Raw genomic sequence first — 27,115 nt, 5'->3', positions numbered from 1 at the left:
GTGAGGATTTTCTTAACAACCAAAACACATTGCTTTCTGTTTTAAGTAATATCATATACAGAACTAGTAGAGCGGTGTGGGAAATTTTGACATTTGACTGATTTGTTGAATTAACAGGCTTCTGTTTGTTAACAAGCAATTTACAGAATTTTAAGTTTATTTTGGAGATTTGCAATAGCCAATCATTGTCTGCATTCAGGCACTTATATTCATGATTGAATGTAAGAGAGCAATACAAAATTAATTTCACAAATTCATAGAGACAGAAGGTAAATGGCGTTTTGCTGGTACTTTGCAGGTGAAATCTGAATTCAGAAAAATCTGGAACTAAAGGAAAGTTGAATGGCTGCCGTGTAGCCACTGTCAATTGTCATAAAAACCCACATGCTTCCCACGTATCCTATAGAGGAGGAAATCTTTCCTCCTTACCTGATCTGACCTGCATATGTCTCCAGATCACAGCAATTGGTTGACTCAAAAATGTCCTCTATGCAATTAGGAATGGGTGATAAAGGTTGGTCCAGCTAGTAATATCTGCATTCATGGATTAATGTTTTAATATTCTTTGAGACTGGGCAATGAACTTTTGTTTGTGATTTGGGCCCATATTAAGATACCCTATTCAAATTTGTGCACAAGGACTAGAGAGGGACTCCAGATTGATACTCTGAAATTACATATTTAATTGATAGGACTAGAATTTCTTGAGTTCACAGAGTGTCAGAAGACAATGTCGTCACTTGGCTACTGAATAGCAAAAGGCAAAAACATGTATTCTGTATAATGAAAAATTTTGTATTCCTGCAAAGTTGAGCTCATTAGTTTGTCAAATGTATCCTCTATGTATAATGAAGTAAACTTCAGCTGCTAAGCTTTTCTCACTTATTTACATACTTTTACTCAATTAAGCCTATTTGTTTCAATGACCATCCATCCAGAAATATGACCCCACGACTTAGTTGCTTTTTTAAGACCAAGTTTTAACCAAGCAAATCTCGTTGTATTATCTTCAGTAGATGGTTTCTGAGGTCAGACTGTAGTGTTAATCCCAATTTGCCAAAGCTGTTTTGATAGCATTTTCCAAACCTTCAACTTCTACTATCTTGCAAAGGAAGGGCAGCAGCTGCATTGGGACAACATCCTCTCTAAGTACAGCACCTGGAAAATTGAGCCCATTGAGCATTTATTGAAACTGTGACTGATTTGCAACATAACTCCGCATACCCATATCCTTTGTATTGCAGAACTGCACACTGCTAAGGATGAAGATCTTTCATTCCTTTGTGTCTGTGCTGGTTCTCTGAGCATTTTAACTTTGTACCAATTTCTCCTGCCTTTTTCTATAACCTAGTGCATTGTTTCTATTTAAGTACTCATCAGTAATCAAGAGGGCATCTTGAATGTCTTAATTGAGCCTATCTGTACTGCTATTCCACACCCCAGTGTCTTGCTGGTGTGGATACTTTTTTTTTCCCCTCGCCTTTTTCATTTACTTCTTTGGCAAAACAATTCAAAACTGTACCCTTTGCTTCTTGATTCATTCTGAGGGGGAACACTCTGTCCAGATCCCTCCATGATTTTGAAACTATTGAATTGCCTTTGAGCATTCTCTTCAAAGAAGACAGCTACTCCAATCTTAACTCATGATGGAACTGCCTCATCTCTGGAATCGTTCTCATAAACATCTAAACAAACTCCAATGATTTCACATCCTTCCTATATAGCGTGCGACTCAGAACTAGACACCACATTCCAGCTGAGTATTTTAAATTATAAGCCTAGAATTATTTATGCTTTGTCAACTGTTCTCTCCAACAATGCTGCTATCATCAATGATCTTTCTACCCCTGTTCCTGCTTTAGAATCCTATCCTTTATTTTATATTGTCTATCCATCTTAATCCTACCAAAATGCACCACCTTACTGCATTGAACATCTCCACTATTTTGCAAATGTCCTGTTGAAGTTCTGCACAGATCACACAATGTTTCCAAGTTTTAATCGTCTGCATACTTTGAAATTGCCCCTGAACACCAAGTTTTAGATCACTGATATAAAGCAGAAAAAGCAATGGTCCCAACATAAACCCCTGGGAAACTTCATTACAAACCTTCTTCTAGCCAAAGAAAATCCAGTATTATTCTTTGTTTTCTATTTTGTATTAATAAATAAGTTAATAAATAACTGCAATTTTGTATCCACATTGCTACTGTCACTTTTATTCCATGAGCTATAATATTCTCAAGTCTGTTGTGTAGCATTGTGTCCATGTATACCACATCAAAGAACATTACCTTCATTGACCACCTTTGTTACTTCAAAGAAAACTCTAGCAAGTTTGAGAAACATGATTTCCCCTTAGAAATCCATGCCAATTCTTCCTAAACAACCCACCCTTTTCCATGAGGCTACTAATTGTTTCCTGAATAATTGTTTCTTGGGTTTTTCCATTGAAATTAAACTGACATTTTTAAAATTATTGGGCTTATCACTGCAACAGGAGTGTAATGTTTGCAATTCTTCAGTGTTGTGGAACCTCTCCTTGAGATTATGAAACATTATGACCAGTATCCCTGCACTCAATTCCTTCACAAACTAGGGTGTTTCTCCTCCAGTCCTCGTGTTTTGTCAACTTTAAGTACCAACCATCTATATAGCACCCCCTCCTAATCCTTGAACCCTACTAGAGAGAAATTTTCATGCTTAGCCACCATGGCTTCAGTCATGTTGATATCACCTGATGAAGGAGCGGTGCTCCGAAAGCTAGTGTGCTTCCAATTAAACCTGTTGGACTATAACCTGGTGTTGTGTGATTTTAAACTCTTTCTGAACAGCCTCCTATGCATTAATATCCATCTGTAAATAATGTGGCTAATATAATGCACAGTACCCCAGATGCAGTCTCACCAGTGTCTTGCACAGTTGAAGCATAACATCCTACTTTTGTATGCAGTGCCCCTCTTGAAAAATGATAACGTTGTTAGCCTAAATACTTGCTAATGTTTGGATTTGTGCAGAAGGGCATCTAGATCCCTCTGCATCTCAGACCTCAGGAAATTTCTCACTGTTTAGATCATGTGCTTTTTTATTCTTCAGTCTAAAGTGGACAACTTCTTACTTTCCCAGATAGTATTCCATTTGCCATATCTTCACCCCCTCAGCCTATCTTTCTACAACTACCTTGTGTTGTCTTCACAGCTTAATTTCCTACCTATCGCATGTCATCGGTAAATTTGGTAATTTACATTCATCTAAATCTCGTGTAAATTCTAGACATTTGAAGTCCCAGTGCCATTGGGGGAGAAAAGAGCATTCATTATCTCTTGACAACCTAAAAAAGACCCATTTGCACCTACTTTCTGCTTATTGTTAGCCTGCCAGCCTTCTATCCATGTCAACATGCTGCTTCTAACAGCATGAGCTTTTATTTTCCACAAGATCCTTGATGTGCCATCTTGTCGACTGTCTTCTGGAAATCCAATATCTGTATGAGCCCCTTTATCAATAGGGCATGTTACTCATTATCAAAAACTCCAATAAGCTGTTTAAACATGTTTTCCTTTCACAAAGCCACGTTGATTTAACCTGATTCTTTGAACTTATTCAAGTTGTCTGTCATAGCTCCTTCAATGATAGCTTCTAACAAATTCCTTATTACAGCCGTTCCCTGTTGGACTATAACCTGGTGTTGTGTGATTTGTAACTTTGACCTGTTGTTGCCTGCTTTCAATCTCCCTCCCTTTAGTTACATTTGTTACTGTCTAATGGGACCATTCCCAAATGAAGGTTTTTTTTAACAGGTAAAACCAATGTAACTACCTCTTTTAGGGCCCTGTGGTGCAGTCCTGTCAGGACCAAGGAACTCGGTTCACCCACAGGGGCAAGCACTTGCTCGGTACTACTACTACTGTGGTGATTGTAATTTTCCCAAATTCCTCCCTCTCCCTCCCTTCTGTTTCCTGATTTATTTCTGCTTCTGGAATGTTTCAAAAGTCTCACCACTTTCATTATTTCAAGCAAAAGCTGCCATGGTGAGATTTGAGCCCATGTCCCTAGAGTATTAGCCTCAGTGTCTGAATTACTAGTCTATTGACAATGCCATTCTACCATCATCTTTTTGCTTTTCAAACAATAATATTATGCTATGTAGCTGATTATGCCAGGTCTCGTGGTATACTGGCATGAACAATTTGTGGTGATAAATTGGGATAGCAATTAAAGGCCAGAAAAGGAGATAATCACAAATAACTACAGGAAAATGTTTAACTTCCGGATTCATTTAATTGCAGTTAGAAGCTGATTTTTTTTCCTTTCCAAGTTGCTGTCTGAGTAAGTTGGTGGCTGGTGTTTTTCTTTCTCACCATTTTTATGTTGTCTTAAAATTGTCTTAAAATCAATGCATTTGAGAACAAAATGATATAGTTTTCTATAATTTCTAGAGGAACCAGGAACAATTTTTTAAGAAATGATTTTTTTTCTGCAAGTGTAGATGCATTTTTTTACTTAAGCAATTTCCTCATTGTTTGCATAAAATGTCTTTTTTTTAGTTATAGGGGAAGGTAGTACAATGACTTAATTTTTGATGTTTCAATTCTATATCTATTTGCAAGTGTAAAGTTGGCCGCAGAGTAAAAATATATTTGGCCTTTGACAGTGGGGAAAAAGAGACTTTTTTAATGTTATGTAAATTTTGGAAAATAGAGGAAGGGAGGTGTTGATGCCAAATCTTCTTAAAACTTCTTAAGGAAGCTTGAAGGTAAGGAGCAGCAACTTTGAGATTTTTTTTCTGTTGCATATCTGTTGTATTCTACATGATTTATTTATTCAATTTTATTAACAAGTTGAGTGTAAGTTGTATCTTGGAGTCATGGATATAAATCATCTCTTCTCAATTTAGAATTGGTATTTGCATGGTAGTTTTGCATGACTATTGATCACCCATATGCTTCAGGATTGGCTGACTTAGAAGTGATAAGCAAAAGCTTCCCGAGATTGTCTGACTGTATTTCAAGGAACAATGCTTCTCTACATACAGTAAAAACCGAAAATGCTAGAAATGCTTAGCAGACCTGGCAACACTTGTAGCCAGAGAAACAGTCATTTTGAATGCTTGGTAATTCAGTAATTATGTTGACAACCAATGATTGAGGTGATTTTGCTTTTGCTAAAGGATATAGATAAGCTTCATAATCATGAGCATGAAATATTCAACTAATAGAGGTGAAAGAGGTTAAAACAGAACATTAATTGAGGTAATGGGGAGCGATTTGGGTTAGAATTAAACATTTACAGATCATGGAGAAAATTAAAACATGGAGAGGGATTAAAAACGCATGTAATTTTTGAATGAGTAGATTGGAGGATAGAGAAATGAAACAAAGACAACTTATTTTAAATTGAGGTTTGCACACTGAATTTATTTTACTGCAACTCCAGAAAAAAATTTTAGCTCAGCTATGTTATTTGTTCTAATAGATTAAAAGTTTGTATGTTCTTCACATGATTTGAATCTAGTTTTTGTCTTTACCACAGTACAATAATCAGAACAAAAACTCTCAATATATTACTGTTTTGCATATTAACAAAACTGCCTCATTACAGCCATTCACTGAAAATTGTTCTTCTTTTCAGAGAATTTTGAATTGATGCTGAATAATGAGTATAATCTTCTGGTTTGGTTAAAAATGGTAAGTAGCAAATAACAGGATAAGTTATAACTCATTTAATATGCAAGTAGATTTTATGGCTGAATAACTGGTTTTATTTTTGAACCATGTCCATGCTGCTTTCAACACCACCAGTTTTAGAATAAAATTGAGTTTGAAGATTAAATTCTAACATAAATAGTGTTTGTTACCATGGTGGGTTTAGAGAGCTAGGACTTTTTGCTGTATGAATGTAAAATTGATTTTGTGGCCTGCTTATTTAGACCTGAAAAACATATGATGTGCAGGTGCACCAAGAATGCTTGTTCTGCTTGTATGGAAATCAGTCCCTTATGTTTTCTTGATAATTATAAGTTCCTGAACAAAAGATTTACAAAGATGTTGCCAGTGTTAGAGAGTTTGAGCTATAGGGAGAGGCTGAATAGGCTGGGGCTATTTTCCCTGGATCATTGGAGGCTGAGGGATGCCCTTATTGGGGTTTATAAAACCATGAGAGGCATGGGTATGGTAAATGGACGAAGTCTTCTCCCCTAGATAGGGGAGTCTAAAACTAGAGTGCAAAGGTTTAAGGTGAGAAGGGAAAGATTTAAAAGGGACCTAAGGGGCACCATTTTCACGCAGAGTGGTGCATGTATGCAATGAGCTGCCAGAGGAAGTGGTGGAGGCTGGTACAATTACAACATCTAAAAGGCATCTGGATGGATGTATGAATAAGAAGGCATTAGAGGGATATGGGCCAAATGGTGGCAAAAGGAACTAGATTAATTTAAGATATCTGGTCAGCTTGGACGAGTTGAACCAAAGGAGCTGTACATCTGAGTTTTACATCTCTATCACTCTTAGGTTCCACATGGTAGACTGTTTTGGAATGTTTAGATTGCATGGAATACAGGGCAAGCTGGCACATCGGATACAAAATTGGCTTGATGGTAGGAAGTGGAGGGTAATAGTGTAACAATGCTGGAGGCCTGTGACTAGTGTAGTGCCTCAGAGGTCAGTGCTGGGCCCATTACTGTTTGTTTATCTATATTAATGATTTGGATAAGAATGTACAAGGCATGTTGTAAAAGGCAAGTCTGCTGATGACACTAAAATAGATGGTATTGTGGACAGTCAGAAATTGCAGCAGGATCTTAACCAGCTGAGGAAGTGAGATGCAATATGGCAAATGGAGTTTAATATAGATAAGTGTGAGGTCTTGCATTTTGGAAAGTCAAATCAAAGTAGGAGTTTCATGGTGAATGGCTGGAGCTTAAGGAATCTACTGGAACAGGGGGATCTTGGAGTTCTCTGAAAGTGGAGACACAGGTAGACTGGACAATGAAGGCAGCTTTTCGCTCACTGGCCTTCAGTCAGGGCATTGAGTATCGAAGTTGGGAACTTATGTTGCAGTTATACACTGGTGAGGCTGCACTTGGAGAATTCTGTTCAGTTTTGGTCACTTTGTTATAGAAAGAATGTTATTAAACTGGAAAGAGTGCCGAAGAAATTTACAAAGATATTGCCTGGGCTTAATGGTATGAATTATAGGAAAAGGTTGGACAAGCAAGGGCTTTTTTTCTTTAGAGTGTAGGCAACTGAGAGGGGGGCCTTATAAGATCGAGAGGCATGGTTGGGTGAATGCATTCAGTCTTTTTCCCAGGGTCGGAGAATCAAGGACCACAGGAATCAGTTTAAGGTTACAGGGGAAAGAATAAAAGGGAACCTGAGGGTCAACCTTTTTACATAGAGAGTGGTGTGCATATGGAATGAGCCACCAGCAGAAGTGGTTGGTGCAGGTACATTAACAACATTTAAAAGGCATTTGGACAAATACGTGGATAGTAAAGAATATGGGCTGAGTGCAGGGAAATGGTGTTAGCGTGAATGGACATTTTGGTTGGCATGGACCAGTTTGGGCCAAAGGGTACTTTTCTGTGCTGGAGGTGTCTGACTCCATAAGAAAAGAAAAATCAATTTTAAATTGATAATTTTACTTTTTTTCTCTCTCTTTCTGGAAGCTAGTTAGGTACTTGAATTTATAGGTTGAACCTGTACTTTCTCAAAGACCAAAAGAGATTTTACAAAGTGTGATTCTTAATCATAATGTTAGGTTACAGAATGGAAGTTAAATAAAATAAGTTAGACTGATTAGCTGCCATGCATTGTTAGGACTTTTTTGTGTTCTCCATGACTCCCATTTGCCTCATTTAGTGATATTCTTCTGTGTTGCCTACAAACTAAGAATAAGTGGGCATTTTTTTTGATTTTTGTAGCGTGTGGATGAGAAGTGCAAATATTACTTTTTTTAAAAAATTGGATTTTTACATATTGTAGAAGAAACTTAAGGTTCAATAGCAAATTCATGAGCAATTGCAGATTTTTTTGAGTGCAAAGGGATCTAGTTGTTCTAATGCATAAGGTGTAAAAATTTAATATGTAGGCACACCAACTAATTGTGAAAGTTAATGGAATGCCATCCATTGAACATAAAAGTTAGTATTCAAGCTCCTGTTATGCAGGAAATCAATGAGACCATGGCTCTCATACTGGTGGAGGTTTGGTCTCCTTATTTAAGCAAGGCTGTGAATATGATTTAGAGGAGGTTTACTAGATTGATACCCAAAATGAACATGTCTTGGAGAAAAAATTGGACCGGCTGCCCTTGTTTACATGGACATATAGAAGAGTAAGGGTTGAGTTGACTGAAGTTTATAAGACACTGAATGGACGTGATAAGATGGATTTGGAAAACATGTCTCCTTTGTGGGTGAGTCCATAACTTGTGGCACTTTTCAAAAAAAAAATTTAAAGCACACTTTCAGGACACAGATGAGAGGACTATCTTTTATGGTTGTCTGACTTTAGTACTCTACCTCTGAAGGCAGTAAAGGTAGAGTCATTGAATATTAAAGTGGAGGTAAATAGATTCTTGTTGGTCAAGAGCATCACAGGTTATCGGTAATAGATGAAAGTATGGAATTTGGAGCAAATGATCAGCCATGATTTTGGTTAATACCATCTCAAGCTTACTCCTAACTCATATGTTAATGTGTTACCCACAGCTAATGTTGCATATTTTAGTACCTTTGTGTCTGACACTGTTTTGTGCTCTGATTCTCTTTTCTGAAATGATATAATGCAACCTACTTTTAGCAAATACTCCTCTGGTGACAAGATTAAAATAAAAGCATACGTTGGAAATACTCAACAGCTCAGGCTGTAGAAAAAATCTTTGTAGAGAAAATTAACCTTTCAAGTGGATGATGACACTTCTGAACTGACAAAAGAGAAAACAGTACAAATTTAACTTGGCAATTTGACACTCAGTAATGATTGACCAACAGTGTCATCAAGCTACATCAGAGTTGTCATATTGAATATCATGGTGGCAACTGACCAAATCTGACACCAAGGAGACACGTTAATAATTGTACAGCAGAATGTTGTTCAAACAGGTACAGCATAAATATTGCATACATTATTGTTCTGCTTTACAGAAATATTGGTGACAATACATTTTCATGTTGGATCTCTGGTCAAAATGCAGTTGTGGTCTGTTGCTGTAAACATCCCCGACTGGAAGCTGTAAATATCTCTCCAGCTTTCAGTCAGATGTTTGCGACCACCGGCTACATCTAAACAGATTCTTCAAAATGGTTGGAGTTGCTTGATCTTCTCCTTTTTTAATTTTTAACTCACTTGTACATAATTAATAACTACCTTTAAAAAGTTACTTCAGGATACATTCACAATTCTTTTCATATAATCTAAAATAAAATGTTAGAATGTTCTGATGTTTTGGCCTAACTGGTGAGGAAGCTAAGCTGACAGATTTTGAAATTTATCTCGTCTGGACTGAATTGAGGTGACCTTTATGCAATAAAGTGTTCAACTATTGCCTTCAATAGTTAAGTAACTACGAATCATCCTTGCAACATTGACAAGAACAGAATGGCAGTAAGAACACCCAAGAATCAAAGATTTGGCTTGCTGTCTGTTCCATGTTCTTCTAGTTCAGTCAGGTGGATTTCAGAAATTATCACTACTGTTTTCCCCACCTGTTCGATTTTCAACTGGTTGCTCATTTGATGTGAGGTTGCGATAGAGATTGGTTGCAAGCTTCATAACTTTTGTATTAGATAGTATTGTGCCTCTCTTGATTTTGGATTCAGTTGTTCATTTTTCCATGATATCATTGTCAGGCAGGAAAGTGTTTGGTACTCATCCAAGCTGCAACAGTTTTAAATTTAAACACAGCTGTCAGCTGAATGGTGTATCCTTTCAATCCCAACATGGTAACGATTCAGTCGTGAGTACCCTTCAAATGTGCCTTTCTATGTCTTGAAATTGATGAGTTTAACATGAGCATTGTTTTAAAGTTCATTTTTGATGGAGAAACAGAACTGCGTTGCAGTTTCTGAAATAATAACTAATGGTTTATTCAAAGGTGGTAAGATTGGGAACCTAATACTTGCAACATGATACTCTGGGGAAATTGGAGAGAGAGAGAGAGAGAGAGAGAGAGAGAGAGGATAAAAGAATGGGTTACAATATTGAAAAAAGATTTGATTGAAGGGAGTAATATAATTGAATTTATTTGATATGAATTAAAGAACAATAGACGAGCTATTGTACTATTGTGTAATTATTATAGACAACTGAATAATGGGAAGATGATAGAGGAATCAAATTAAAGAATTTTATAAGACTTTAGACTAAGAATAAAAGGAGACCTCAAATATCCTAGTATTGACTTAAAGTCAATGGAAAGGACAAAAAGGGAGGAATTACTGAAAGATTTACAAGAGAATATTCTGGATCATGATGGATGGAAGCAGTGCTGATTCTGGAAAATGAAGTGGAGTAAATGTCATGTTTTGGTGGAAGAATTTTGAGGAAAAATATTCATATTAGGATTGTAATAGTTAATGAAAATGAAAAAAAGTAAAATTAAGCTAAAATTCTTCTCTATCAGAGAGTTAACATCAATGAGTAATAAATTATCTGGTTCAGGTATGTTGGAATAAGTTGCTGGATAAACTTGTAATTGAACAATGACTGCTTCAGAGTAGATGCAGTTCCAGTTGAGTGAATGGACATGAATGCAAGCTCAGGCCTCCCTGGAAGATGAATGAGGTAACAATAAGAGACAAAGTAAACTTATGAAAATGTTAAAGTTCAGAATAGACTAAAGAGCCCCAACTGAATATATAAAGTACAGAGTTTTAAAAGGAAATAAGCAAAACTATGAGAACAGGGGTTATAAAGGTACCCCTACCTCTGGGCCTGAAGATGCAGGTTCAAAACCTACCTCCCATAAATGTTTCATAACATGACTGAACACGTGGATTTAATAATATGTAAAAATGGATTTAAAATATTCTCTAAGCTGAAGAGAGAGCTTATTTATGATCAAAAAGTAAATAATGCATATGTAGAAGGTATATTTTAAGTTGGTGCTTTGCATCTGTCACCAAAAGAGAATAAGATGGCATCAGTGTAGGGATAAGGAAAGGTCATACTAGCTATGATGAGAATAAAGAAGAGATCACTTTAAAAATTTATGTATTTTCAAAATTGAAAAGCCATCTTATCCTGATGGGCTGCATCCTTGATTACTGAGAAAAGTAAAGGTAGACATTGTAGAAGTTCTAGCCACAATCTTACAATTTTCTTTGGATTTGGGAGTAATTTCAGAGGACTGGAGGATTGCCAATATTATAACCCTGCTTTAAAAATGGATGGAACCTAAATCTAGTGATAGGCCAAATCAACCTACTGTTATTAAAGGAAAATCTTTGAGAGGATAATATGTAAAATGAATTGGCATTTAGAAAAGTATGGACCATGAAATCCAACCAGATTTGTTAGAGGTTTGAAGTCCCTGAGAGATTAATTAGGGTAATGCAGTTGATTTTATTTATGGGGACTTTCAAAAGGCATTTGACAGATAACTAATTGTAAAATTAAAGCCCTTGGGATTAAAAAGACAATGACCGTGTGTGGACGCAAAACGAGTGTATGGTCAGAAAGCAGTGAATAGTGCTGAATAGTCATTATTCAGTCTGGAGAGATATGTGCAGAGGTGTTTATAGAAGTTGGTTTGGGGACTTCTGCTCAGGACTTGTATATGCAAGGCATAATTTCAAAGTTTGTACAAAATTTGGAACTAAGTAGTTCATAGACAATGAGGAGGGTAGTAACTGACTTCAGGAAATCTTAATCTGGTGAAATGGGATGACATGCCAAATTAAATTTTGCAGTGAATTATAGTAGACAGATTTCTAATCGTTAAAGGAATCCAGGTTTATGGGATAATATGAAAAAGTGAAGTTGATGATTATCTGATCTGCCATGATCTGGTTGGGCCAAATTCCTACTTGTCGTCTTATGGTCTTGAGTGTGAAGTAATGTATTTGATAGGAAGAATAAGAGTCAAAATCAATTTTAAAGGGAAGTATTTCCAGAAGCTAGGGGAGGTGGTGACTTGGAAGTAATGACGCCAGAATAGTAATCCAGAACCCCTGAGGAGATGGGTTGGAATCCTATCACGATGTTAAATTTGAATTTGATAAAAATCTGGAATAATGTTTCTAAAAAAAAATCTATTGGTGATCAAGTAACCACTGTTTGTCATAAAAGCTCACCTGGTTCACTAATATTCTTTGGGAAAGGAAATCTGCCACCCTTGCCTGGTCTGACCTACATGCAACTCCAGATCCACAACAAAGTGGTTGATGCCATTCTGACAGTTAGGATTGTGCAGGAATGCTGGCCTAGCCAGCAACATTCATATTCTATGAACAAATAAAAAGAAATTTTTAAAAAGCTAAAGTCCTTCAGAGTCAAGAAAACAAAGGGTTTCATCTTGATGGCAAAGCTGAGGAGAAACCTTTCCAGAAATGGAAGGCTGGAAACCAAGGACTCAATTAGGTCATGGCAAATGAACCAGAGGCATGTTTTTAAATACAACAAGTTGTCATCATTCCTGATCATCCACTGTCTTAAAGGTAGATGGGAACAAATTTAAAAATAAATTTGAAAAGTACATTGGATTAACATTTAGAAGGGAATACAGTGCTAAGAAGACAATGGGGAATTGGGGACAACTTGGATAGCTGTACCAAACAGCTGCCACAGTTATGATGGCTAAATGGTCATCCATGGTGTAGCATTTTGCAACACATAGATTTTTTTAATACATATTATTACCATTATTGTGATTGCTCGAGGAACTGGTGCTGTCTGAGAAAATGGTAGAACCAAACACAAGATGTTTCTCTGCTGATTTGAATTTGCTAGTACTGATCTTCGTGCCTAATTATCTCCTGTAATCCTGTTTATTTACTTTCTGTCTGCATTCTTCTATATTTATTCTTTCAATATTACTTATCTATCTCTTTTCTAAATAATGCTGCAATGTCGTCGTCTTAATTACTTGTGATAAATAGTTCACAGGTACTGTAGCATGCTGATATTATAAACCGATAATCCAAAGACCTCAAGTAATAATCCATGAAATGTGTCCTTTATCTGTAAAGGATCTTTTAAATGTATTACATAAAAAAGGAAATGCCAAAAATACTTTATCTAACAGTAACTGTAGAGCAAGGGCAAGTTGGATTGAAGGGTCTGTTTCCAAGCTGTATGACTTTGATTTTGAGAAGGAAATCGATAAGGGGTGAGATTTAATGCTCCTACCCATTGTTTGTCTGAGGGAGTAGGGGTTATGAGGTTAGGCAACCAGGTGAAGTGTGCAGATACTCTCACCTTTCTGACTCCCTGCAATTTAATGTAAAGATAGTCTTCATAGCCAAAGGTCAGTTGAGACAACCCCTTATCAGCTATCTTAACTTTCACTCACTTTGCATTTCGATGCTCACAGTATCTGTGCCTTTTTTGCATTTTGCTGCCTAAATTAGAACTACAGGCTCGCCATCCTGTCTTGCCTTGCATGTTAGCACAGACACAAAGTTAGGTGACAGTATTGTTAGCCATAGTCAGTGAAGGTTATGAATGTGTTGTGGTATGTACTATGCTACATCAATTTATCACCAGTATCAAGTGCCAGCATCTTGTATGGCAAACACATTGTGTGCATCTACTAGATAGCCTTGTCTAAAGGGAGCAAAGTAAAGAAATGCAGATGCTGGAGATCAGACCCAAAGAAGAACAGAAATTGCTGGAGAAACTCAGTAGATCTGACAGTATCTGTGGAGAGAAATCAGAGTTCTCATTTCAAGTCCACTGATTTTTCTAAATGTGTGATCTGCATTGCCTTCTATCCATACAGAAGTTATAAATGTAAAAGAGAAATGGCTGAAAACATTGTGGTATGGATGGAGTTTTTTTTAAACATTTTTAGTAATGCGGTCTTTCAAGGGACAATTGCGTTAATCATGCATTTTTTACAGTGCAGAGTGATATCTTTAATTATAGTACCCTGTAAGTGAAATACAACTGTGTGGAATACAAACTGCTGGTAAAACTCAGCAGGTCTGGCAGCATCTGTGGAGCGAAAAGAGAGTTAATGTTTCACATCCAGTGACCCTTCTTCAGAACTAATTGTCGATAAGAAAAGAATGTATATATGCTGAAGCTGGAGACTGGGCAGGAGTAAATGAAAGGTGGAGCCCAGAGCAAGAGAACAACAGTTGAACAGACAAAAGGGTAAAAGTCAGCCTAGGAGAATCAATAGCTGCTAATTGGGCCCATTGGTAGCTGACAATGGAATGGTTGTGGTAGTAGCCCATATGATGTCAAAGCCTGTTGTGTGGACATTGGGGTAAAGGATTGGAGAAGGTGCTCAAGCCCTAATATTATTGAGTTCGATATTGAGTTACGAAGGCATCAGCGTAATCTGGAAAAACAGCATTTCATGTTCCACTTGGTGACCCTGCAGCCTATGTATCCTCAAGTTGTTTTTCTCATTCCCCTGTGATATACACCTGGTTTGCAGTGCTTGGCTGGGTAGACAGCTGAGCTTTAAATATGTCATCGGTGCCAGTAATCCCAGAGACTCCTTATCAGTGGTAAGTACTTTCACCATTGCAGAGTGCACAATAGTACGAGTGAGGCATCATAGAAACACGGTGCATACAAAATGAGGCAAGGTGTAGAAAATTGTGTGAAACAATCAGTAGAGCTTGCGGCAAGAAGCCCTCCATGCAACACCACAAAATTAACACTTAAGTTTGAATTTTACTAAAAAGAAACTGTTTCTGCCTGCACCAGTGTAGCAGACCTGAATATTTCAAGTATTTTCTAATTTAAGGTTCCCAGCATCTATGGTATGTGTCTTTTCTTTAGACTATATAGATGGCACATGTAAATCAGGCGAGCTTTACAATCATGAGTGGCTTTGTATGTTTATTAAAGAAACTAATCACTTCTGCTCACAAAAAGTTAATGTTCTAGTTCCTGTCCATTTCAGTACCAGTGAGAGCTTGACCATGTATAACTGAGCTCCAGGCACTGTAAACATCCTACACTCAGCTGTAATGAGAAAGAGGCTGAGAGAAGGTTGTTTACTCTAACTGGCGTAGAACAGCAACTCTCCAAAATGAAGAATGCCTTTGGAGAAGATTTGTGAAGGATGTTTGGTTGATTTTTTCTAATTTACATGGATCTGGAGAAGTTAAGGGAAGTATTTAGAAAATATTGAGCTGTATGGACAAGAGTTCCTGAATTCATAATATTTGGGCTATTTGGGTATCATTGGACTGAAAATATTTTACTATTAAGGAATTTTTTTCTGTCATGCCTCACTATGGGAAACTTGGTCAGCATGGGCAAGTTAGACCGATGGATCTGTTTCTGTGCTGTATGACTGACTCTAGGACTCTATCTGAAGTATAGTCAATTTCAAATGTGGTTATTAATCCTCAATTCTTTTATTGTTAGCCTTTATATGGAGCTATTATATGTTTAAAAAAAAGCTTTATTCATAAAAATTTAAAACCAGCCAGCTACAATGAATTAACAGGAAAAACAAAAGGTGTTTTGCTACTTGGACAGAGAAGCTTTTGCAAAATAGCAAGGCTCAGTCTCACATGTTCCCAAGAATGATTTGATTGGAACAAGTGCTAACTTGCTTGGCTTTTAATTGAAGTGCACTGCTTATATTATCTGATCATTTCAACAAGAATTGCATTGCTTTATGCAAAACAGAATAACACAGTTGAATTTGATAGTGAGAGAGTAACTCCATTCTCTCGAGTTCACCAGCATGTCCTGACGAGGTCTTCTAATGTGCAGAACTGACATTACTTTGGAACCAGTGTGATATCTGGAAGTAAAAATAAGCTGAAATATTTTTCACGTCTTCAAAACATCACTTCAAAAAGGTTATTTCCTGAAAGCTGGAGGTTAATTTTAATATCAGTTATATGCTTTTTAAGAAAATGGTACCTTTATATCCTAGTGAAAATACCATTTTGATGACATTAAATTTTTACGTGTTACTGAGCCGTACAGACCAGAATGGCCCCCAGATTTAACAATGATTTATACTAATTTAATTGGTCTCTGCGTGAGCTAGCATGATAGAATTGGCCATGGAGGCTTTAGATCTGGTGACTAGTGGGGTTGGAGAGAGGATAGGAGAAATTGGTCAGATCCTAAATCCCAATTATCTACTGACAGGAAAATAAACTCCTTGGACAATAGGAATTGAGCAGCACAGATTTATTCAGAGAACTGGCATGGGCTGAATGACTTTTTATGTTGTCCTTCTGCTTGACATTGAGAATCTTTTTTCTCTTAATCCCATCATAGTCAATAATCTTCTACGACATGATTTTTTTTACCTGTTTTAAAAACTAGAGTTAGCTATTGAAGGGCTTCTGTATTCTATGTGCCAGCAAGTAGCACTATTTTTGAGAGCAGACAAAGTGGAAGTAAGAAAAGCAAAAGACCAAGTAATAGAATCCTTACGTTAGGGAAGCAGGCCATTTGGTCCATCGAGTCCACATAATCCCTCCGAAGAACATCCCACTCAAACCCATGCCCCAACCCTTTCCTGTAACCCTGCATTTCACATGACAAACCCACCTAGCCTGCACATCCCTGGACACTATGGACAATTTAGCATGTCTAATCCATCTAACCAGCACATCTTCGGATTGTGGAAGGAAATCAGAGCACCTGGAGGAAACCAATGCAGACACTGAGAACGTGCAAACTTCGTGCAGTCACCCAACGGTGGAATAAACCTGGGTCTCTGCTGCTGCAAGGCAGCAGTGCTAACCACTAAGCCGTGACAACTAGAGCTCAACTTCCACTATTTCTGGTTTAAATTTAATTATCTCCGGGATGTGTTCTGTAATATTTGTTTATAGTCTCTTGAGGACCAAAGGTTTGAACCAAAATTTCTGCATCTCCACATAGGAAACCAACCTGACAAACTGCCTTACACATCCAATTTTCACAAGTTACAATGAACAACTATGATATTTTAATTATAAATTTTGCACTTAGCTGTATTGATACTTTTTAAATAAATGTCTAATTTTACTGTAATAGCACAAGTATGATGATAAGTAAAAATAGCAAGCAGAAAATTGGCAGTGTTGAATTTCAGTACATAAGCTAATTAAGTTCCTGGTGCAGACTTGATGGGTTGAATAGCAGTCTCTGTACATGAATTTTTTTTATTCTAAGAATATAGACCTTCATACGTTTTAAAATTCTGAGCAAATGAATAACAAACAACAGGAACTCTTCTTAAATTCCTTATTATCATTGGCAATTAAAAGTTAGTTTTTCTCTTTCAAGCGTTTATAGTATTTCCAGTGAAGGGATCTTGTCCCACAGTAAATGGAATAATTTTTCGAATTCCTTTTGGCATAGGATCCCAAACAAATTTTAATCCATCTATCCACAAACAACACAAGTTCTATCAGATTACTGACAGTTTACCCAGTTAAAGTTAGCATGATTATTTTCTGCAAATAAGCACAAAGTGTATTATTAAAATGCACACTGTCAGTACTCAAGATGCACCCATGACCTATTTATCAGCTAATGGGTTTTGCACTGTTACAGAAAGTTATACTTCCCAGAAGGATTGTAATGATGATTTAATTTGGGTCAACAGACCTTTTCTTAATCAAACTAACAAGTGTTCTGCTAGGCAGCATAATGATGGAGATATGGTTACAACTATCATTGATGTTTTAAAAATGTGACTTGGTCTAGATTAACTTCAATTTATAAAATTATGTGTGCAACCAGACAAAATTTTAATTTTTGGTTCAGTCAATTTGTCCACTTGCTAAAATGTTACTGTCCATTTGAGGTGCCAAAGTCTACTGGAGACAAAACGTTTTTTTAAAATTTCCTCCGTGATTAAGGTCCTTGCCCTAAGTATCAACTTCTGTGATTTTCCACAGATAACTGATGAGTATTTTCAGATTTTGCTTTTAATGAATTCAGTCTTGTTCATTATAAAATTTTGAACAAAAATACAGTTTTAGGCTGTCAAAATATCTTTGAACCAATATTTGTTTATAATTTGACAGATGTGTAATTTGAGTATTTTACATACGCTCAATAAATTTTCTATACATTTTAAAAGCCAGAACAAATTTGTAATTTTGGAGTTGGATGTGGTATGTATTGCAAGCAGCGGTTCAAATGTTCTGTCTGTATTCTGTTGTCATACAGTAATAAACAGTATGTGAAACTGTTGCACTGTTTTTCATTCAGTTGTTGACATTGCCTTTCAGAAGTTAAGATCAGAAGGAGATCCCAGGAGAAAGTCAATTTATGCAGGAGGGCCCCAAAATGGCACAATTCCAAAACTTTTATGTAAATAATACCAAACTACAGTTTTTAATCCACTGGTCATTGCTCAGCTGATATAGTAAATAACCCTCTGTATTTTTAGATACAAAAGAAAATATTTGCGAATCAATAAACTCTGCCATTGTTGAATGTGTGTGGCAACCACATAGGTGACAATAGCCTTATAGAATCTTCAATTCAGTACCACTTGATGAATCGTAAAACATATCTAAATTGTAACTACAATTCCTTCCAAATATTTTTGCAAGTGGTTAAATACCTCATTTTTTGAAGTGCTTAATACTTAGAATCTCAGAAGTGTTGCAGCATAGAGGAAGACCATGTCGTCCCTGCACTCGTTCTCTGAGCAATTTATCTACAGCCACTCCCCCCACCCCACCCTGTAATTCTGCGTATTCTTCCTTTTTCAGGTAATATATAATTTCACTTTTGAATGTTTTGGTTGAACATGCCTCTCTCTCACTTTTGGGCAATGCCTTTCAGACCTTAACCATTTACTTTGAGAAAATATTTTTCTTCTTGTCATATTTGGTTTTGCCAATTACCTTAAATCTGTGCACTATTATTCCCAATCCTTTCATAGGGGAATCAGTTTTTTGCACATCTACTGTATCCAGGCCCTTCATGATTTTGAATGCCACTATCAAATCTCCTCTCAGCCTTCTCATTAAGGAAAACAATTCCTGCTTCTCCAGTCTAACTTTGTAACTAAAGTTCCTCATTTGTGGAACCATTCTCATGAACCATTTCCATGTGCTTTGCAATATCATCACATCTCTCCCAGGATAGGGTGCAAGGCTGGTATTTTACCCATCCCCAGTTGCCTTTGAATTGAGAGGCTGGTTGGACTATTTTAGAGGATAGTTAAAAGTCAAGCACATTGTAATTCTGAGGTCACAAATGAGGCAAGACCAGGTGAGGATAACAGATTTTCTTCAGTAAAGAACATAAATGATCAAAACATGTTCACAATGATTGTTGATGGTCACATGGTTGTCATTAGACTAGCTTTTTTAATTTCAAAGTTTATTGAATACAAATGTCACCATTGCCATGGTACAATTTGATTCTGTGCACCAGAACATTGGGACCTGAGGTTCCACCTTACTAATCCAGTGATATTACTCCTATGCCACCGTTTTCCCTGATACAAATTTAGCATATAATATCTTTGCTGTTGAATGCTTTAACCCTATTTTGTAAGGCTTTGGACAGGCATATGGACGTACATGGAATAGTGTAGGTGGGATGGGCTTCAGGTGACAGGGCGGCGCAACATCGAGGGCTGAAGGGCCTGTACTGCGCTGTAATGTTCTATGTTCACAAATACTGCTGATCTGAAGCATTTAAACCAAACCTATCCATTCTAGATTACCCCATTTTCTCTGGAACAACTATTCCGCACATCATCCAGCTTTAGTCAAAATTTTCACTAAGCTACCAAACTGAACTCCAATGGCATCTTCAAGCTATGTGTGTTTTCCCTCATCAAGAGAAAAGATTGGAGCTTCTGAATTGAAAACCTAATGTGTAATTGTTTACTTTGTTCATAAAAACCATCCCAATGTAAAAAAACTTAGTTTCCAAGAACGATTTCTGATTTTTAAAAAATTCCTCCCTACAAAAATGTAGTTATTCATTTAAACTCCTTCAGATTAAAACACATGCCACTAGCTCAAATCCAAGCTCTAAACAATATTAAGATAAATCGCACACTTTGCATCACAGTAGAAAACATTGATAACTGAGCAGTCAATTTTGAAATGTTTTAATTGAAGTCATATTGAAATTGGCTCAGCAGTTTGAAATTCTTTTGTGCTATTCCTTTTCCCTAACATTCTGGCTTCTAGCTTTCAGTCAGAAGAACACTTTACCCGCTATGCAGGGGAGCAAGTGAGTAATTGTAGTTGACTTTCCACCACACTAGTCTTCAAACTCAGTCTAGTGAGTATCTTTTCTTACTATCACTAGCACACTCAGACCATGCCTACTGTTGCTTTTCTTATATATCTTTGGAAAGGGAAGAGACAAAGCACAACACTTGTATAGGCATTTTTCTCTAAACTTCACTGTCTGATACACTCAGGGGATTGCAGTTCCTTCTAGTGCTTTTCTCCCTTTAAAACTTTGATACTGGCCAGAATGCCATTTAAGTGTCTCACTCTCTTTCTCTTCCCCTGCACTTCCTCTCTCCACTGTCATTATCTCGAGGTCAGTCAAGGGATAAACATTAAATGCTAACCTTGTCAGCTTTGCCCATACCCCATAAGCTGATGAAATTCTTGAATGAAGAAAATGATACGGATTGCTGATTCATTTATTTGCCTGGTATTTTATTAAAGAGAAATATTAAATTTTAGAGACATCTCCCAGTTTCTGTCCAGACATGAACTGTAGAAAAGACACCTTTTCATTTGGATACACGTGTTTTTTGGGGTAAAAACGATTTGCTTTTAAATTCAAATTGTGATTAATAACATTTCGAACTGATTAATTTCGTGGGTTACTGCTGATGACAACTTAATCTCATAAATTAAAACCACTCCTATCGGATTTAATTCGATAGCTCCTGTTGCCTGGATCTCTAAAAGGCAGAGTCTGTGTTGGTTGTCATCAAGACCAACTCTATTTTAAGAAAATTAGATTCGCACTAACTGCCTTTGTAAATCTAGTAAGTTATCTTTGCTGTTGTCACAGCAATAAAAAGACTTAGTATTAAAGTTCTCTAAAATCAACACGAATGTCACAAAACATAGATTTGATCAAGTCGAATTTTGGACCAATATGACGAAATAGCCAAACAGTATCATGGAAATGCTTCTAATGAATTTAAGATCTTGGGTCTTCCTTTGTCTGTTTCAGTACTATATGCTTGAATCTTAAATAGCTTTCCCACAGTTGCTCTAGTACATGTTTTGGAAGTGGTTGAAGTTTGAATTGTGTTTTGTGTAGTATCACCATAGAGTTAACTTTACTGAGTGTACAAGTCTGCACACAGTACATACCTCCCCTCTCCACCACGTCCTTGCAGGATTTAGAATTCTAAGTATTGTGTTCATAAAGTGTATGAGTTAGATTGTGCAGACACGCTGCATTGTACCTACCGACACAGTCTCTTCCATCATTAAAAAAATGTCAAATGAGATGATATTGTGGCAGCAAAGTGGTGTTCATCACACCAATCTTCCAAATTATAAAAGTGATTGGATGTGGAAATTGAAAAAGCCTGCCACCATTTTGACAAGCCATGAGATTTGTTAACAACCCAATCATCTGCAATTTGGGACTGCTGGCTGTATTTTCTGATGTCGTGTGAGAAAATACTTTGAATGTTTTACCAACTGGTGAGGTGATACCAGGGTGGAAGAAAATATCTATCACTGGGACCATGGTTAAATGTACCAGTAGAAACTTCTGCACAGGTGGGAGCCCCTGAGTATATTTTTGTCAATATTATTTTTTCTGGGTCTTCACTGAAAAATTGATACTGAATCTGAGGGCAAGGGACTTTTATATTTCTAACTGTGACTGATTTCTTGTTCGTGACATTGCCTTTCTGTTGCAATTGGCTTCTACTAACGATTGATTTCAGAGCGACTTCTGCTCCTCTAATTCTGCCCCTTTGGCCTCCTTCCCTCAGGCCACCCACTAAATAGCTATCTGATGTTTGATTGGAAATGTTTAGTCAGCAGAAAGCCACATTTCAGGCAATGATAACGATGACAGAGTGGGAACTGTCTGCTTCCATCTTGTCCAATCAAACATCAGATAGCTATTTAGAATGGAGTTGGAACTAAATTGCAGAAGAGAGGCTTTGCATTTTTGAGATAAGCAGGAGTATTCAATAAGTTCAATCATTTGACATAAAATGTTCATTTCCCCCAATGAGGAAAAAATCATTGTTGAGAGAATTTTTTTTTTCTGTGCTAATATATTGTGCTGTTATATAATTAGATTTTGGTTAATGGAAATTTTGCCAGGGTCCTTCTGCTCATCTGTATTTACTTTGGTAGAAGAGCTATAGAAATCATAAGCTTTTAGAGGATGAACAGTAGAATCCCTTTTGACAGTCTCACCTTTAAAACCACCCCATCTCCAATACCCTGCCTTCTAGTCCCAGGCAAAAAGCTTTAATATTCACTTCTTCCAACAGTGATTCACAGTGACAGAATGTATACCGTCTACACGATGCACTGCAGCAATTCACCCAGATTCCTTCACAGTAACTTCCAAAGGATAAAGATGGCAGATTCATGGAAACAATACCATCTGCAAGCCACACATCATCCTGACTTGGAGCCATACCACCATTCTTCACTGTCAATGAAAACGTCCTTTCCAGTTGCAATGTGGATGTATTCATTCACACCATGGACTACAGCAGAGCAAGAAACAGCTTACCATCATCTTCACAAGAGCAGTTAAGGATGGACAATAAATTCTGGTCTAATCAGTGATGCCCAGATCCCTTGAATGAATAAACAAAACAATCATTGTTGGCATTGCCAATGATGTTCACTCACAAAAGTGAATAAAGAATACATTTCTGCATCTCTGATTGCAATAGATACGATTTATTAATATAGCTCAAAAATACATTTGATTGTTGGAGCCAAATCAAAGAGTGGAAAGGCTAGCTGTAATTTACATGGATAATAATAGGATTGAATGAAGTAAGATATTTACAGTAGAAAAACAAACAAAATTTCCATTGAGAAAATTAATCCTCAGAATTGCCACATGCATTTTCCAACAAATTTGATAGAACTCCCTGAAAAATGTAAAAATGGTAGGTCATGCAGTTTTTTTCTGAGGGTTCTAATAATGTCAACAAAATATGGGTAGGATGGTCCACATGCAAATTTGAGGTCATTATTTCTAGCAAGCACAATTGCTTGACCCTTAGAAAAGTAATCGATAAATAAATAAATGAATACTACATTGATAACATATCTGCATGCTTCAAATTTAGAAATGTGTATTCCATCATGAATTTGAGCAAATAAACAAGTACAATATTGAAGCAGTCCTACATTCTTTACACATATTCTGAAGTGTAATCATCCAATTGAGATATTAAACTGTGTGCTCAAGTGGATAAGTGAGGACCCCATTAAATTATTTAAAGGAAAAGAAAGTTTGATTATGTCCTAAGAGCATTCGGTTTCCACCTAAATTATCAATATCAGACTATCTGCTGATTACTTCCCTGTTTGTGACAATTTATTTTGCTATCACCGTACTATCTATAAACCTTGTCCTCTGCCTGCTCAGTACATTGATTGTTATTCAGAAAATACCCCATTGGCTGTGATCGTTATGTCTAAAGGTGATGATAATTAGTTGCAGGTCCTTTCTTTTAATAACTAAGTCTACCTGAAACAAATTTGAAAAGGTATCATCCTGCTTTTCAGGGGAATCTGAGAGATAACAAAAGAACTCCAAAACCATGCTTGGTGTGCACTATTGGTAATGCATTTTCTGGAAGTCAGGCAGTTTTGGTGCCTTTCTCTGAGCACTGAGTCTCCACCTCCCTGAAACTGACTTCAGTTGTAGGGAACAGGAGACAGTGAATTTAATGAGTTTTGGCTTTTATTTATATATTGTTCTAACATTGTAGAAAATCATGAAAGTGCATGTGATGCTATTGTAATCTGTGTATTATAAAAGTGGTATGACAACTAAGGGGGCTCAATTGACTCTCTGTCCTTTCCTCATTTGACAGCAAGATTTTTTATTTGTTTGAAATATGTACTTGCCAATTCAGTGAGTACTTAATTGTTGTACCCTGTGATCATAAAGGAGCCAGTAGGATAGATTTCCTGAAGTTTATTATACTGTAACAGCCAGTCCCTGAGTAAGGTGCCACAATATACTACATTTCAGGATAGAAGACTTCAAATTTTCAAGCTCCCAGTGAGAAAGCATACACTGGTTCCTCTTCTTTACTCATCCCCTTGGTGGTCACAACAAGGTTAATTTTTAAAATGGCACCCCTTCTACCAGACCAAATTAATTTATGTTTAAAAGGAGTCAGTTTCACCAGGCTTTCTTAAATAACAAGACAGTAAGTTTATTAGTTTCTAATGCAAAAGTAAATATTGGAAAATGTATACATGTTGATTGGAAATAAGTGTTAAGACCAAAGAAAGATTAAAAGTGAAAGAAGATATATAGATCAGTCTTTGAATTCTGTGATGAGTAGATGATGGGACGTTGCAGCTACTCTATTGAGTAATACCAGCAGCACTGGTGTTGGTAAGTGAGCAGAAGATTACAAGATGCTCAGCTTTGTAAGGCAGCTGAAAAGCCCTTGTTCTGTTTCATTTTAACTGATTTTTGGCTTCCAGGAAAAGACAAAAAGACTTTTTTTAAAAAACTTCACTCGTGGGAAGTAGGCTTGCTGGCTGAGCAGCATTTATTGCTTGTTCCAATTTGCCCTCGAGAAGGTGAGCAACCTTCTTAAACTGTTGCAGTCCTTTTGCTGTAGGTTGACTCACAATGCCACTAGAGAGGTGATTCCAGTGAAGGAACAGTGACATATTTCCAAATCAGAATGGTGAGTGGCTTGGAGGCGATCTTGCAAGTGGTGTCATTGTTGTTCTGGGTGGAAGTGGTTATGGGTTTTAAAGATGCTGTCTAAGGATCTTTGCCAATAGTACATGCAACTGCTACTGAATGCCTGTAGCGGAAGATGATGGACGTGGTGAAAATCAAGCAGGCTGCTTGTATTTTTGGAGCTGTCCCTGCAAGTAGGGAGTCAAGAGGTGAGTTACTCGCTACAGTATTCCTAGCTTCTGACCTGCTCTTATAGCCACTGTATTAATGTGGTGAGTCCAGTTGAATTTCTGATCAACAGTAACCCCCAGGATGTTGATAGCAGGGGATTCAGTGATGGTAACATCATTAAATGTCAAGGGGCAGTGGATAGATTGTCTCTTATTGGTGATGGTTGTTGCCTGGCATTTCTGTGGCACAAATGTTACTTGTCACTTGTCAGCCCAAGTCTGGATATTGTGCAGATCTTCTTGCATTTGGACATGGACTGCTTTAGTATCTGAGGTGTCGTGAATGATGCTGAACATTGTGCAATCATTGGCAAACATGCCCACTTCTCATCTTATGATGTGGATGGGTCATTGATGAAGCAGCTGAGGGTGGTTGGGCCTAGGACATAACCCTGAGGAACTCCTGCAGAGCTGAGATGACTGATCTCCAACAACCATAGCCATTTTCCTCCGTGCAGAGAGTTAACCCCCAATACTCTTTGATTCCAGTTTTACTAGAGCTCTTTGATGCCACATTGTCAAATACAGCCTTAATATCAAGGGTTATCACTCTCACCTCACCTCCACTTTCTCTCATATTGTCTGTGGTGCAGGGATGACTAGGGGTTTTGTTTAGTTGTGACATTCTCAGTACACATCACACCCACCAGCACACATAGATCAGAGCTTTCTTTTAATCCCTGTTCTTCTGTATTCTTAAAAGGGAAACATGTTTTCTGCCAGAATACTCTTTTTTTTTCCCCATCATTTTCACAGTCTGAGTTAACTCATAGGATATTACAGTTCAATTTGTAATGCATTTATTCTTTTCATGTTCTTATTCAAGTCATCTTGACACCTGTTTGGTGGGAAATTACAGAGTCTCTCTTCACACTGACAATCCACACAAGCCTTCCACTCACTAAATTATGGTGTGCAGAATGTAGATTTCAGATTTTTATTTGTCCTCTATTTGAAAAACACTTGTAATTAAAAACTCAATTTGCTTATTGGTGATCTGGCATTATGATCCATTGACATGACTTAAGATTAATTTTGATAGAGAAATGGAAGAAAAGCAACAAAAGAAAACCTTGAAATCTGAGATATGTACACATATTCATTCCTCTTTTTTTTGGGTCGATATAATCTCTTCAGTTCAATCTGGTCTTTTTAGCGTCTGGACAGGGAGTCTGCAAACACGTTCAATTTGGGTTATAGTAATGTGGGTAGTTTTGAGATGGTAGGGCTAAAAGAACAATCTTCAACAAAATAATCTGGCACTCTTGAGTTTTAAACATTTCCACAAAAGTTACTGAACTGTTGAAAGTGTACGTTGGTCTCCCGATATCCATTTTGAACAAGTATCACTAAGTATTTGAGAGCCAGTAATAAACTGAGAGTTTCTACCTTTACTGTCGACTACACCATTGTGTAGTCTTTTTGGAGAAGTAATTGATTGGTGTCATTTTTCCAGATTTATCTGCCTGAAAGGAGACAGGAATGTTTCTTGCGTCGTTGGTTACTTTAAATGCTTGATTAAAATTCAGAGCTGCAAGTGTAAGCTTACTTATTAAAATGGCCTTCAGCTTTTGAAAGCTGTCTGGCATTTCTCAGTCCATGCTTTTTTTTTCCCTTTCTTAACTAGGTCTATTTGCAGGATAGTTACTGTACTGAAGTTTGGGATGAATCTTTGTTGGAATGCGCACATCCCAAGAACCTCATGATTTTTTGCTTTGTTATTGGAATGAGGAGCTGTACTACCATTTGTATCTTTACAACCTTTGCCGGTGCTTGTCCTTAACTCTGTGTCCTCAATAGGTCACTTAGGCTTTAGCAATAGCAACACAAGTGATTCTGCTGTCAACTACAAAGACATTCTGCCCATCGCAT

General features: G+C 37.1%; 1 long non-coding RNA gene across 1 annotated transcript in view; it reads left to right on the top strand.

The window, feature by feature from the left end:
• LOC122548907 (uncharacterized) overlaps positions 1 to 24,140 on the top strand; it is a 48,629-nt gene extending 24,489 nt beyond the window's left edge. Inside the window, exons 2-3 of the long non-coding RNA XR_006311363.2 lie at positions 5,632 to 5,687; positions 22,609 to 24,140. This is a non-coding gene — a long non-coding RNA (uncharacterized LOC122548907). The remainder of the gene's footprint in view (positions 1 to 5,631; positions 5,688 to 22,608) is intronic.
• The last annotated feature ends 2,975 nt before the right edge of the window (positions 24,141 to 27,115 follow it).

The sequence above is a fragment of the Chiloscyllium plagiosum genome, unplaced genomic scaffold (genome assembly GCF_037043375.1).
Source record: "Chiloscyllium plagiosum isolate Xiang-an unplaced genomic scaffold, Cpla_swu_hap1 HiC_scaffold_4, whole genome shotgun sequence".
NCBI lineage: Eukaryota > Metazoa > Chordata > Chondrichthyes > Orectolobiformes > Hemiscylliidae > Chiloscyllium > Chiloscyllium plagiosum.
The sequence above is the reverse complement of the archived record's forward strand: the minus strand, read 5'-3'. Positions and strand labels throughout refer to the sequence as shown.